The sequence below is a fragment of the Perognathus longimembris genome, chromosome 17 (assembly GCF_023159225.1).
Source record: "Perognathus longimembris pacificus isolate PPM17 chromosome 17, ASM2315922v1, whole genome shotgun sequence".
Lineage (NCBI taxonomy): Eukaryota > Metazoa > Chordata > Mammalia > Rodentia > Heteromyidae > Perognathus > Perognathus longimembris.
The window spans coordinates 42,129,380-42,144,672 of record NC_063177.1 but is presented as its reverse complement, the minus strand read 5'-3'; the positions used below and the strand labels follow the sequence as shown (position 1 = coordinate 42,144,672).

General features: G+C 39.4%; 1 protein-coding gene across 1 annotated transcript in view; it reads left to right on the top strand.

Moving 5' to 3' along the window:
* The window catches only part of LOC125366284 (leucine-rich repeat-containing protein 37A-like), a 195,349-nt gene that overhangs the window by 52,718 nt on the left and 127,338 nt on the right, over positions 1-15,293 (top strand). The gene's annotated exons all lie outside the window — the stretch shown is intronic.

Here is a 15,293-nt window from a genome sequence, read left to right as displayed (position 1 = left end):
CTTTGAGCCATAGTGCCACTTCCGGCACTAAGTGGTTAATTAGAGATAAGAATCTCATGGGGACTTTTCTACTGCAGTCCTCAGATCTCAGCCTCCTGAGTAGCTAGGATTACAGGTGTGAGCCACTTGCTACCAGCTGGTTTTCTTTTTCTTTACATAAACGGTAACATCCTGTGACTTGATTATTTCACTTTATGAACCATTATGTTTCTTCCCTTGTACATAGAAGGCTATCCTATTCACTTAAATTCCTCAATAATTTTTCAAAGTGTTATGCTTTAATAATTTTCCTGCTATTTAGAACATGTCATTAACTTGTTGCATTCATGACTATGATGAACATCCCTGTACATACGTCTTTGGGAACCTTGCTGAGTCATTCAGTAGAACAGAGATCTAGGAATGGTATTGTTAGGGTGACCACACTATGATGGTATGTTAATTGCCCTAAAAATTGTGCTATTCTACACTCCAGGTCACAATATATGACAGCTTTCAATTCTCCATACTTTTCTACCACTCTGCTTTTTGTCTTCCAGAATTCTCAGTGAAAATCGCCTGACTGAATTACATAAGGATTCATTTGAAGGCCTTCTATCCCTCGAGTACTTGTAAGTTATTTAGTCCAGTATATTGATTTGTGAGTCTATTACATTGAAATGCATAGGAGTTCAAATTAAATAATTACTAAAATCAAATCCAGCAATAAATTCTGCAGTGTATAAGTCTGTGTGCATCTCAGCCCATCTCTAGCATTAAATACATAACATATGATATCAGCTTAATTTATATTACTCATTTAAACAGCCCTTACTTAGAAAAATGATGATAAGACCTGAGTGGCTGAGTGACAGTTGCTCACGCCTGTAATCCTAACTACACAGGAGGCTGAGGTCTGAGGATAATAGTTCAAAGCCTGCCTGGAAAGGAACTATGGAAAAATGCCGCTGGAAGTCAAGATTTGGCTCAAGTGGTAGAGTGCCCGCCTTGAGCAGGGAAAGCTAAGGGAAGGGAAAGCTCTGAGTTCAAGACCCAGTACTGGCACAAGAAGAACAAAAAAGAATTGATTTTGGTTCAGGGTGATATATAGGGATCTAGTTTTAGTTTTTACAGGTGTTGACCCAGTTTTGCCAGCACCATTTGTTGAAGGGGCTGTCTTTCTTCTATCCTATCTTTTTAGCTCCTTTGTCAAAGATTAGGTATCCATTGGTTCCATTGGTCCTCAGGCCTGTTTTTGTGCCAATACCAAGCTGTTTTTATTACTATGGGTTTGTAATACAGCTTAACGTTTGGTATTGATATTCCTCCAGCACTGTTCTTTCTACTATGGATTGTTTTTGATATTCGGGGTCTTTTATTGTTCCAAATGAATTTCTGGATTGCTTCCTCTATTTCATTGAAGAATGGTGTTGGGATATTGATGGGTATTGCATCGAATTTGTAGATAGCCTTTGGCAATATTGCCATTTTCACAATGTTAATCCTCCCAATCCAGGAGCATGGGAGGTTTTTCCATTTCCTAAATTCTGCCTTAATTTCCCTTTTCAGGTTTTTGAAGTTCTCATCATAGAGATCTTTCACTTCTTTGGTTAAGGTTATTCCTAAGTATTTTATGTCTTTTGAGGCAATTGCAATAGGTGTTGCTTTCCTGATTTCAGCCTGGCTTTTCAGGTTGTCAAGCTCAGTCTCTATCACTTAAACCACAGCTCCACTTCCATCTTTTCTGGTAGTTCAGCAGAGATAAATCGTCTCACAGCCTTTCCTTCCCAAGCTGGCCTCAAACAACAATCCTCAAATCTCAGCTTCCTGAGTAGCTAGGATTACAGGCATAAGCCACCTGTGTCCAGAGGGCAGGACGTTCTTGAGTGGCTGGCCAGCTCCTCTATATCGAACACTGTCTCAAAATAAACAAAAAAACAAATAAATAAATTATCATCATCATCATTACCATCGGCATGCTAAGTCAGACTTGTAATCTCAGCACTGAAGAGGCTAAAGCAGGAAGATAAAAAATTGAGGCTTGCCAGGCACTAGTAGCTCATACCTTTAATTCTAGCTACTCAGGAGGCTTAGATCTGAGGATCCTGGTTTGGAGCCAGCCAAGGCAGGAAAGTCCGTGAGACTCTGATTCCCAACAATCACAGAAAAAGCTGTAAGTAGTGCTGTAGCTCAAGTGGTAGAGTGCTAGCCTTGAGCAAAAGGAGCTCAGGAACAGTGCCCAAGCCCCAGAGTTCAAGCCCCAGAACAGGCACGATATACATATATATATCTACATTTACATGTCTATGTATCTGTCTAACCTGGGCTACAATGCCAACCCAAAACATGTCTCCAAAAACAGCATAACAACTGTTCCTAGGTGATGCTGAGCTTTGAGAACTACTCCTGGAATTTCTATCTGGTGACTGTGATCAGAATTGATTAGAATTAGTAAGGTGAGAGATGGATACTAGTCAGGATAGTTAAACTTGTCCAGGGGATAGGGAGGGATCAGCTAGAATCAATGGAAGTAAGGGAATCAGTGGTAGTGAAGATTGAATGCTTTCAAATAAAAATCCTGTTCTGGAATTTTTGCATTGGCTCGTAGTACACTGGAACAATTGCACTCATGAATTGTAAGTTAACATGAACCCCAAATAAATTCTATTCATGTAGAAAGTATAATTCAGAATTAGTTCAAAGTCATATATTAGAAGAGTAAATGCCTTCCAAATGGTATTGAACTGCCTTAGAAAGACATAATTAAAGCATAAAGTTCTCTCCATCTGACTGTCCACTGATCTCTGTATTTCATATCCTCATATACTTATATAGAGAGATATACACACAGTCTATGTTGAGAATATGCCTTTTAATATTAGAAATTACATATAGATCTTAAAACTTTAAGCTCATAATCATGAATTAGATAAGAATACAAAAGAGTCACCTAATAAATCTTCTGTTCTCTGGAAAATCTTTCAATATTTATAGTAACATATTTTATTGATGAAATTCATAAAGGTGAAACTCTCATACATGGGCAGGATTAGTGGCTCTAGGAAGGTGAAGTACAACTCCAGAACTTAACTTAAATAAAGACTATAGTTAATTTTATCAATTCAAAAGGCCTCGATTTACTTCTTTCAATCACATATCTAATATGAACCAATAGAGCATAACATAACATTTTCCTTTTATATTTTCTAGAGATCTTTCCTGCAATAAAATACAACATATTGAAAGGAGTACATTTGAACCACTACCATTTTTGAAATTTTTGTAAGTTGCCAATGTGACTTTCTTATATCTAGAATATTAGTACTCACTTTAAAATATAATTAAAATTTTGCTAGTAGAAAGTTACTAAAATTAAGTTGGGCACAGTGACTCAAGCCTGTATATCTTGGCTACTTAGGGTGCATGGACTGGGAGATTATGGTTGGGGTCATGCTAAAAAGGTTTGTGAGAGTCCATCTCAACCAATGTCTCAGGTTCCTGTCATCCAAGTTATTCGAGTTAATAGGAGTTAATTGGAGGATCACAGTCCCAATTGACCCAAACAAAGAATGAAGCCCTATTTCAAAACTAATCAAATGCAGCTGGGCATTAGGTGGTTCACACCTGAAATCTTAGCTCCTCAGGAGGCTGGGATCTGAGGACCACCATTCAAAGCCAGCCCTGGAAAGAAAGTCTGTGAGATGCCTATCTCCAATCACACCAAGAAGCTGGAAGTGGTGCTATGGCTCAAGTGGTAGATTGCTAGCTTTGAGCAAGAAAGCTCAGGGACAGTGCCAGGCCCGGAGTTCAAACTGAATGGCATCAAAAACCAAAAAGAAAGTAAACAAACAAATTAATTAATAATTAATGCAAAAGGGCCTGGCTGAGAAGCTGAAGTAGTAGAGTACCTGCCTAGCACCCACAAGGCCCTGAGTTTGAAACTCCATTATTGCAAAAACAAACAAACAAAAAACACTACATAGCAGATCCTTTTTGTCTCTGGCAAAGATGAGTGGTCAAATCAGTACAAGTCAGAAAATCATTCCAGAGCAAGACACAGTCTGTGATTTTGGACCCAGAGGAAGTTTGGCAACTGGAGTAGCTATCACATACTGGGGGTATAAAGGACAAAGCTCTTCAACAAAGAATTGTCCAACCCAAAATGTCAATAGCACTGAAATTATGAAACCCTTTTCTGGAGAAGAAAGTGTAGTTGACATAAGTAATGATTGAGCATGCACAGTAGAGAAAATACTGAGGTTATGATTAATCACAAGTAAATTAGAATCCCTGATATGATTAAGGTTCTGAAAAGAGGTTCTCTGGTTTATGTCTTTTTTTTTTTTAATAGAAATCTTCGTTGCAATTTACTCACAGAACTGAACTTTGGGACATTTCAGACATGGCATGGAATGCAGTTTTTACACCAGTTGTAAGTGAAATAGTAGATAAAAATGTTACATAAAACCGTACTTACGGGTTATAAACTTCATAGCTTAGTAGTGCCTGTCATCTCAGCTGATTAGGAGGGTGAGATAGAAATGATCACCATACCAGGCCAGCTGGTAAAGTTCATTAGACACAATCTCAATAGGAGGATGATGCATACCTGTCACCCCAGTTATGGCAGGAAACATAAATAGGTGGATTATGGTCCAGGGTAGTGTGCCTAGGAAGAAAGCTAGAGTCTATATAAAAAATAGCTAGTCAAAAAAGGGCTGGAAGCAAGGTGCCGGTGGCTCATGCCTGTAATCCTAGCAATTCAGGAGGTTGAGATCTGAGGATCATGGCTCAAAGCCTGCACAGGCAGGAATGTCTGTGAAACTCTTATCTGGCTGAACTGGTGCTGTGGCTCAAGTGGTAGAGTGCTAGCCTTGAGCTGAAGAGCTCAGGGACCCTGCCCAGGCCCAGTGTTCAAGCCCCCACAACAGACAACAAAACAGGGGTGGGGGAGACTGGAGGAGCATAGCCTAGCAACAGATCATCTGCCTAACAGGTACAAAACCCTGAGTTCAAACTTTTCAGTACTGCAAAAAAGGAATGTCCTTTGGAATTATCCAGGTTAATGGTTTAATTGCAATAGTTCCAGAAAAAAAAAAAGAACAAGTGTTCAAAACAACTTCTATCTTTTCTCCTGGCTGCATCATATTATTCCTTCCTATGTAGGAAGCACTTTCTCTTCCCTTAGAAGCTTAGTAAGTCTTCCTCTTCCCATAAAACTTCGTCAATATCTGCATATTAGGTGTTATTGTATTTCAGGTTCTACATTAAGTATTTATACAAGTGAGTATTGTGCCGAAAGTTCTAAAATAAAAAAGTGTTTGGCACATGGCAAATATAATATATTATCTTCTTTTCCTCTTCCCCCAAATGATTACATTGTGGATATTGCTATCTCCATTTTACAGTAAGAAATTTGAAACTCAGAGGCGGTGAAGAACTTGTAAAAGTTCCTGTGGCAGGTTCCTGTCTCCTAAGCGGCAGTAACGCTTAGAAGCTATGCAGATCACCTATGCAGCGTCGGTTCCCTTTTAATATTACTCACTGATGACAACTTGGCTTTTTTGTGAACAAATGATAGAATCCCAGTGTAAGTTAGAGAAAGGCTGCCTCATTAAGTGGAAAGGCTGACGGGCTGGGGATATAGCCTAGTGGCAAGAGTGCCTGCCTCGGATACACGAGGCCCTAGGTTCGATTCCCCAGCACCACATATACAGAAAACGGCCAGAAGCGGTGCTGTGGCTCAAGTGGCGGAGTGCTAGCCTTGAGCGGGAAGAAGCCAGGGACAGTGCTCAGGCCCTGAGTCCAAGGCCCAGGACTGGCCAAAAAAAAAAAGTGGAAAGGCTGAGATGATAGGCAGTGAAAAAGCTGTGAGTAAGCTGTTAAGGAGTAACAAACTTTGCTATGTTGCCTGGTTTTACATTCATTCTTGATGGCTTGGTTAAGGATGGGTGGCAAGCAGAGGTGGAGAAGCCCACTTGTGCTAAGTGTTACCACTTGACCTACATCACAAGCCCTTTTGGAGATAGGGCCTTGCTTTATACCCTTTATACCCTAGTCTTCCTATTTGGCCCATGCTGCTGGCATGACAGGTGTGAGCCAGTGTATTTAGTTATTGTGTTGCCACCATAGCTTAGGATATCAGGCATGCATTATCTCAAGAAATCATTGGAGGAGATGAAGTCTCATGAACTTTGTTGCCTAGGCTAGCCTCAAGCCAAGATTCCCCATCTCTGCTAGTAGTATAGTTACTATTATAGGCTTGAGCAAATGTATCTACCTCATAACTTCCTTTACAATGTTAGCTATGGATTCCATTTTATGTCCATCAGCACAGATTTAAAATTTTTGCTTTAAGGCATAGGAGTGAAAAAAAGGAGTTATAAACAAAAATATATCATTATGTCATTAATTTTACTGATATTCTTTATTTCAGCCTTTTGGATTAAATTTTTTGTGATAAGCAAATTTATGACTGCCGTCCAACTACTTGAGATGGAGGAGGTAGGAGGAATGCTTGAGCCCAGGTGTTCAGGGTCAGCCTGTGTGAGCTACCAAGGCTCTGCCTCAAAGCAGAGATTAATGATAGCCAGATAGATAATAGAGAATGCCTTTGTTCACGTTACTGATAGGCAAACAGAATGATGTTCATCCAACAAACATTTGTTAAATGTTTGCAAATTTGAGGTACTATGTAGGTACTGGGATGAGAATGACAAGAAAGTGTGGGCCTTGAACTCAAGGAACTGATATAGTCTATGAGGCTTACAAGTGCACAAGTAATTGTCTCTAAGTAATAAAGGCTGTGATATGACTGAAGAATATAAGTGGGAATATGTACTGGGAGTGCAGGTTTATTTAGTTCAAAACCAAGGAAGTGGTCCTATTTTTTCCCTAGCTGAATGAATTTGATCATGAATTATTTTAAATTTCTGAAGAAACAGTGAATCATTGTAAATATCTGGAATACACAGAATGAATGAAGACTCACTGCGAGTGCAGCCACTTCTAACACTTTTCACCTGGAAGTGCTTGGGCATAGTTTTTCTCTTCTATTCCTAGCTCCTCTTTCTCTTCTCTACATTATTTTCATCAGACCTGAATGGTTCCCAGAGTAAGAATGACTTCTGGATTTCTAAATATGATTTATGCTAAAGACAGAAAATGATTTTTAAACTATTTCATACCCCCAAATGAGCTTTTCATGCCATCTTACATTTAATGAAAATATTGATCATTTTGATTCCCTGCATTTTTTCAGAATTCTTAGTCGTAATCCTCTGACAACAGTTGAAGATTCCTATCTTTTCAAATTGCCAGCATTAAAATATCTGTAAGTATGTAGGTAACCTTAAACGTCTTGAGATGATTTCTGTTTTTTTAATTACTTCCCTCAAAGGTTAAGTATTTTACATTACATCTAATAAAATCGTAATTTTAGTAAATAGGAAATTGAAAAAACATATTGTTGGCAAAGGAAAGAACTAAGATAGTATGTATAATGGACCACACAGCCAGAAGGAAGAACACATGTAGAACTCTTATTAATTACAGAAAGCTAAGAAGAATCAGGTACATTATTTTAAAAAGAAAAAACAAGCCAAGTGCTGGTTGCTTACACCTGTAATCCTTGCTATCCAGGAGGTTGACATCTAAGGATCATGGTTGGAAGCCAGCCTGGGCAGGAAACTATGAGACTCTTATTTCCAATAAACTACTCAGAACAGCCAGAAGTGGCGCTGTGGTTCAAGTGGCAGAGTGCTCACTTTCAGCACAGAGACTCAGGGACAGGGTCCAGGCCCAGAGTTGAACAGGCTCAGAGTTCAAGCCCCAAGACTGGCAAGAAAAAAAGAAAGGAAGGAATGAAGGGAGGGAGGGAGGGAGGGAGGGAAGGAAGCAAATAAGAAGTAAGGTAATGGATTTTAAAAAAAGATACGAGTTCTATAGAAGGCCAAGTCATTACTTTGATGATTCAAACATTAATTTAAGTCTCTTCAGTAAGAACTCTCTGAGATTAACTTCTGTGGCAAACTCTTGCTCTATAGGGCAATCAATAGTGAAATTATTGTCCTTGAATTGTCTTTTTAACAATACAATATTTGTATTGGGGTTCATTATTAATGTCTGGCTTTTCTCTGTCAGAGATATGGGAACAACACAAGTGGAACTTACAACAATTGAGAACATCCTCATGTTGACCCTTGAGTTGGAAAAACTGTAAGTTAATATTTTTCTTTATATTTTATTTTTTGGCAGTTGCGAGGCTTGTACTCAGGGCCTGAGTGCTGTCCCTGAGCTCTTCTGCTCAAGGCTAGGTTCTACCACTTTGAACCACATCTCCACCTCTGGTTTTTGAGTGGTTAATTGGAGAGAAGAGTCTCATGGTGACTTTTGTGCCTGGGCTGCCTTCTAACTGTGATCCTCAGATCTAAACCTCCTCAGTAGGTAGGATTATAGGCATGAGCCACCAGCGCCCAGCTGTAAGTTAATATTTTTAGATTTCTATCATTTCATTTTCCCCCCAGGTTTCCTAAGAAACAAATACCCCTTTTAAGTATAATGTTTGGTGGGTTTGCATAGAAAGCCATGTAACCACTGCCACGTTCCTAGTGTTCAACACCACTGTGACCCACAAAAGGCTACTCAGTCGCTCCATTCCTCCCATCACCAGCCTCTGGAAACCCACAAACCTATTTCTATCCCTAGAGTTCTACATCTTATAAATGAAATCACAGAGTGTGCAGCCTTTGAATTTGGCTTCTGTCACTTGGCACAACCCTTAGTGAGTCCATGGGTGGACTATTAGATTGCAATCGCTCCACATCTCCCCCTGATATTTCTATTTCCATTTACAAAACTTTTTAGCCTTTTGACTAGTAGGTTTGTAGTGGTATCTCATTGTGGTATTGATTTGCTTTTCATGAATAGCTGACCATGTTAAGCAGCAATGGGGAAGTATCTTCTTTACTGACATGTCTGTTTGAACCTGATCTCCTATGCTGCTTGGACATTTGTCATTTTACTACGTTTTAAAAGTGCTTTATATGCTCTGGATACTAGTTCTTTCTCTCAAATATATGTGCTTTTAAATATATTCTCTGTGTATGGCTTGCCTTTTCATTCTGTGACTTGTCTTTCAAACAGCAGAAGTTTTAAGATTTTAAAATTTGCTTAAGTTTTCACTTAGCACAGTTTCCTTGTATGATATGTGCTTTTATTTACTGTTTCACTAAGAAATCTAAGAACACACTGGTGCTGGGTATTGTGAATCATATCTGTGATAACAGCTATCCCAGAGTCAGAGATCAGGAAGACTGCTGTTTGAGCAAACCTAGGCCAAAAGTCAGAGAGACCCTCTAGTCCAAGCTATGTGGGGGGCCTAAGAAGAAGGACCTCCACCAAAGGATGGGCCCCAGCAAAACATGAGATCCTACCAGGAAAAAAGGGTGGCTTGGGACCTTGGCTCAATGAGCTCCTCCTAGCAAACACCAGGAACTTAATTTAAAAAAATAGCAAAATAATTTTTTTTGTCTTAACTCAGAAAGATTTTTTCCTATGTTTTCTTTCAGAAGTTACATACTTTCATTTAAGCCTAGGATCCAGTTTAAGTTAATTTCATGTATAGTATATTTTATGTTTTGTAGATTTAGAAAGTATTTCTATAGTGCCCTATCACAAAAGATGCACCACCTCAGCTACAATATGGCAAACTAGATAGACCTTAGTGTGTGCCTCACGACTACATATTACACCATGGAGGGGGGCTCTCATTGCCCTCTTCTCCCATTGCTTCTGTCAGTCCCTCCTCCTTGACTGTCTCCCCCATGTTATCAAATCTGTTGGTTTCTACTCTCAGCTCATCTTCCTCAACCTCCCATAGTTCCTGAGTCCAGCCCTCCTATGTCAGCCAGGTGCCTTCATTTGGATAGTCAAAATCCCATCACTACTCAGCCTTCTCACTTGCTCAAGGAACTAGGCCTAACTTTATTTTCTTTGTTTCGCTCCAATATCCTCTGTCTCTCTCGCTGTCTCTGTCTCTCTCTCTTTCTCCTCTTTCTTCTTTTCTTTTTGTTTCTGTTTGAAGCTAGAAGCACACTAGATAGCCCAGGCTGTCCTTAAACTTGCCAGTGCTGCCTTTGTCTTAGATAGGATGAGCAATGTCATTCTCTGTGGCCTTGCTAAGTCTTTTTGTTTTGAACAGGACACTAACATGCATAATAACTAATGCATGTGCTCGTTCTACTATCTTGTTGATGTTCTGGGTTGGTTGTGCTTGGTTGTCTTTTTTCCTCATCAATATAGGTCAAACTTTGTTACTCCTTTGTAGGCTTTGTCAATGTTGCCCCAGACATTGTGAATTTTAGTTTATTGGGTACTGTACTTTTTGGATATTTCTATAAATATACTTGCAGTATATTCAAGTGAGATTAGGTTTCTCAAAACCTTTTTAAAAATCATTTGGGCATCATTTTAAGATTTATAAGGTGGGATTACAGAGGAACCTTTAGTGTAGAGGTCATTATTCACAACTATTATGGCAAGACCTTTCTGAGCACCCAGTGTTCTGTGAGATATTACAGTTTTCAGTGTGGCTTTTAGGAGCAGGCAAAAATCCTAATCCTGTAGCATATTCTGTGATGCCCTACGTAATACATATTATATGTTCTAATTCTTTTCTTTACACATATGTACTCACCAGTACTTTGCTGAATACTCAAGCCATCCCTCTTCATATCTCCAGCGTTCTTTTTCTGTGTGTGTCTTTCCCCTGTAGCACTCTGTAGCCACCTTGTTTCACTTGGTTTCTCAGCTCCATTTCCATAAGGAGGGAATTACACATTCTCTGCCTGTGTTTCTCTCCGTCTACCAAGCCTTGGAAACTCTCCTAGAGCAGAAAGCTCTTGTGGTAATCAGAATTTCATCCCCATGAAAACTGCGTGAGAAAAGTCAGGTAGGAAAGGTTCAATTTGGCTCCCAGATTCAGAAGTTTCAGTCCATAGTCACTTGGCTTCAATGCCGTGGGCTTGTGATGAGGCAGCACATCATGGTGGTGGAAGCATGTGGCCCAGGAAGAAAGAGAATCAAAAGCAAGAAGGGTCCAGGGACAAGATGTGGTCTTCAAAGGTATGCTCCCAATAACCTAGTTCACCCACATGCATACAACTATGTTTTAGCATGTTCAGCTATGTGAATTCACCAGTGGATTGATTCATTAATGAAACTAATGCTCCTATGAATCCTCGAAAGCACCACTAGCTGAGGACTAGGCCTTCAACACATAATCCTGTGTGGGCACCTCATATCCAAACTGTAACTGGGTAGGGAGATCACAGAGATCACTTCATTTACTTCCCATTCCTTGGTGATGAGTCACCTCGATGGTCTGATCCAGTGACTTGATACTACTGTTGTCTATACTTTGTCTTCTGTTTTGTTCTTCTTTTTATTTGGTTGTTTCAAGTGGAAGGTTAAATTGGTTTCCATTATTCCATCTTAGCCAGAGGCAAATAATATTCTTTAAATATGCTTTGTTTTTATTCTGGGTCAAGCAAATTTGTCAGTCAGATATACAGCTGGGTGTTAGTGGTTCACCACTCTTTAGGATGCTGAGGTCAGGAGGATCACAATTTTATTTATTTATTTAGTTAGTTAGTTAGTTTTTATTATAAAACTGATGTACAGAGAGGTTACAGTTTCATATGTTAGACATTGGATACATTTCTTGTACTGTTTGTTACCTTGTCCCTCATATTCCCCTCCTCCCTCCCCCTTTCCCCCCCTCAGGGGTTCAGTTCACTTACACCAAACAGTTGTGCAAGTATTGCTTGTGTTGTTGTTTCTCTTATTTTACCCTTTGTCTCTCAATTTTGGTATTTCCTAATTCTAATATCAGTACACACGGTTTCCAATACACTCAGATAAGATTACAGAGATAGTGTAGATACACTCACAAGAAGGTGATACAAGAACATCATCAATAGTAGAAACTACAGATACACATGGGATGTTGAACATAGTTACAACTGTGATATAACAATCATTTCCATAAAATGGAGTTCATTTCACTTAGCATCATCTTATGTGATCATAAGGGTATAGCTATTGGGCTCTTGTGATCCTCTGCTGTGACTTGCCTAAACCTGTGCTAATTATTCCCAATAAGGGAGACCATAGAGTCCATATTTCTTTGGGTCTGGCTCACTTCACTTAGTATAATTTTTTCCAGGTCCTTCCATTTCCTTACAAATGGGGCAATGTCATTCTTTCTGATAGAGGCATAAAATTCCATTGTGTATATGTACCACATTATCCTGATCCATTCGTCTACGGAGGGGCATCTGGGTTGGTTCCAGATTCTCGCTATGACAAATCGCACTGCAATGAACATTGTTGTGCTGGTGGCTTTACTGTGATTTTGTTTGTGGTTTTTCGGATAGATACCCAAAAGTGGGGTTGCTGGGTCATAGGGGAGTTCTATATTTAGCCTTCTGAGGAGTCTCCATACTGCTTGCCAGAGTGGCTGAACCAGTTTACATTCCCACCAACAAGGAAGTAGGGTTCCCTTTTGGACACATCCCCTCCAACAACTGTTATTGTTAGTTTTCTTGATATATGACATTCTTACTGGGGTGAGATGGAATCTCAATGTTGTTTTGATTTGCATTTCTTTTATGGCCAGTGATGTAGAGCACTTTTTCATGTGTCTCTTAGCCAGTCTCATTTCCTCATCAGAGAAGTCTCTTTGTAGGTCTTTAGCCCACTTGATGAGCGGGCTATTAGTTCATTGCGGTTTTGTTTTGGAGGAAGGTAGTTTTTTTAGTTCTGCATATATTTTAGATATGAGGCCTTTGTCCGTTGAATGGCCGGTAACGATCTTCTCCCAGTCTGTGGGCTTTCTGTTTATCTTGCAAGCTATGTCCTTTGCCGTGCAGAAGCTCTGCAGTTTGATGCAGTCCCATTTGTCCAACCTTTCTTTGATTTGTAGCCTTTCTGGGTCTTTGTTAAGGAAGTTCCTTCCTGCGCCAAGGAGCCCAAGTGTTTCTCCTACTTCTTCCTTTAGTGTTTTCAGGGTGTCTGTTTTGATTTTGAGGTCTTTAATCCATTTGGAATTGATTTTGGTGCAGGGTGATATATAAGGATCTAGTTTTAGTTTGTCACATGTGTTGAGCCAGTATTTCCAGCACAATTTGTTAAAGAGGCTATCTTTCCTCCAAACTATTGTTTTAGCCCCTTTACCAAAGATGAAGTAGGCGTAGTTCTGTGGGTTCATTCCTGGGTCTTCAATTCTGTTCCATTGGTCTTCAGGCCTGTTCCGGTGCCAATACCAAGCTGTTTTTATTACTATAGCTTTATAATACAACTTGAAGTTGGGTATTGTAATTCCTCCAGCACTGTTCTTTCTGCTTAGGATTGTTTTTCCTATTCTAAGTCTTTTATTATTCCATATCAATTTCTGGATTGCTTCCTCTATTTCATCAAAAAATGGTGTTGGGATATTAATGGGTATTGCGTTGAATTTGTAGATAGCCTTTGGCAATATTGCCATTTTGATTATATTAATCCTCCCAATCCAGGAGCATGGGAGGTTTTTCCATTTCCTTAGTTCTGACTTAATTTCGTTTTTCAAGGTTTTAAAGTTCTCCTCAAAGAAGTCTTTCACTTCTTTGGTTAAGGTTATTCCTAGGTATTTTATGTTTTGGGGGGCTATTGCAAAGGGCGTTGCTTTCCTGATATCAGCCTCGGTCTTTGGGTCGTTAGCATAGAGAAAGGCCGTTGATTTTTGAAGGTTTATTTTATATCCTGCAACTTTGCCAAAGTTTTGGATCAGCTCTAGTAGCTTGGGGGTAGAGTCTATGGGATTCTTTAGGTATAGGATCATGTCATCTGCGAGGAGAGAGAGTTTAACTTCATCTTTACCTACTTGGATCCCCTTTATATTTTCTTCTTGCCTGATTGCTCTGGCTAGGAATTCTAGTACTATGTTGAAGAGCAGGGGAGAGAGTGGACATCCCTGCCTTGTTCCTGATTTTAAAGGGAATGGCTTTAGTTTTTCACCATTTAGAGTTATGCTTGCTGTTGGTTTCTCATATATCCGGGAATGTTCCCTGGAATCCCAGTTTTTCCAGGGCTTTTAGCATAAATGGGTGCTGGATTTTATCGAACGCTTTTTCCGCATCCAGAGATAAAACCATGTGGTTCTTTAGCTTGCTCCGGTTGATGTGGTGGATTACATTAATTGACTTGCGTATATTAAACCAACTTTGCATCCCTGGGATGAATCCGGTTTGATCGTGGTGTATGATTTTTTTGATGACCTGTTGAAGTCGATTGGCCAGAATTTTGTTGAGAATTTTTGCGTCTATGTTCATCAGGGAGATCAGTGTATAGTCCTCTTTCTGTGATGAGTCCCTGCCTGGTTTTGGGATGAGGGTTATACTGGCTTCATAGAATGAGTCTGGAAGTGAATGTTCTCTTTCAATTTCATTGAAGAGTTTGAGAAATATTGGTGTGAATTCTGTTTGAAGGTCTTGTAGAATTCTGCAGTGAATCCGTCTGGACCTGGGCTTTTCTTGGATGGGAGATCATTTATTGTCGTTTCTATTTCAATACTGGATATGGGTCTGTTTAGGAGGTTTAAATCTTCATGGTTCAGTTTGGGGATATGAATTTTTTCTAGGAAATCATCCATTTCTTCCAAGTTCTCGAATTTGTTGGCATAAAGGTTTGCAAAATAGTCCCTTATTATTTTCTGAATTTCGGTTATTTCTGTGGTGATGTTACCTGTTTTATCTCTTATCTTGTTTATTTGAGTGTGCTGCCTTTGTTTTTTGGTCAGGTTTGCCAGGGGTCTGTCTATCTTGTTGATTTTTTCAAAGAACCAACTCTTTGTTTTGTTGATTCTTTCAATGGTTTTTTTTCATCTCTAATTGATTTAATTCTGATTTGATTTTAATTATTGGCTTCTGTCTATTGATTTGGGGTTTGGCTTGTTGTTCTCTCTTAAGGAAATTAAGGTGCTTCCTTAAATTTTGAGTTGCTGTTTCTCCAGTTGGTTGATGTATACACTCAGAGATATAAATTTTCCTCTGAGTACTGCCTTTGCTGTGTCCCAAAGGAGCTGGTACCTTGTGTCCTCAACTTGGTTGAATTCCATAAACATTTGAATTTCTGTTTTAATTTCTTCAATGACCAGGAGGATCACAATTTGAGGCCAGCTGGGCCTATATGTAGCAACCCTTCTCAAACAATAGCTAAGTAGCAGTGATATAGAGATTGTCAGCCTAAGCTTCATGAGACTGGGTGGAGAGAGCTTC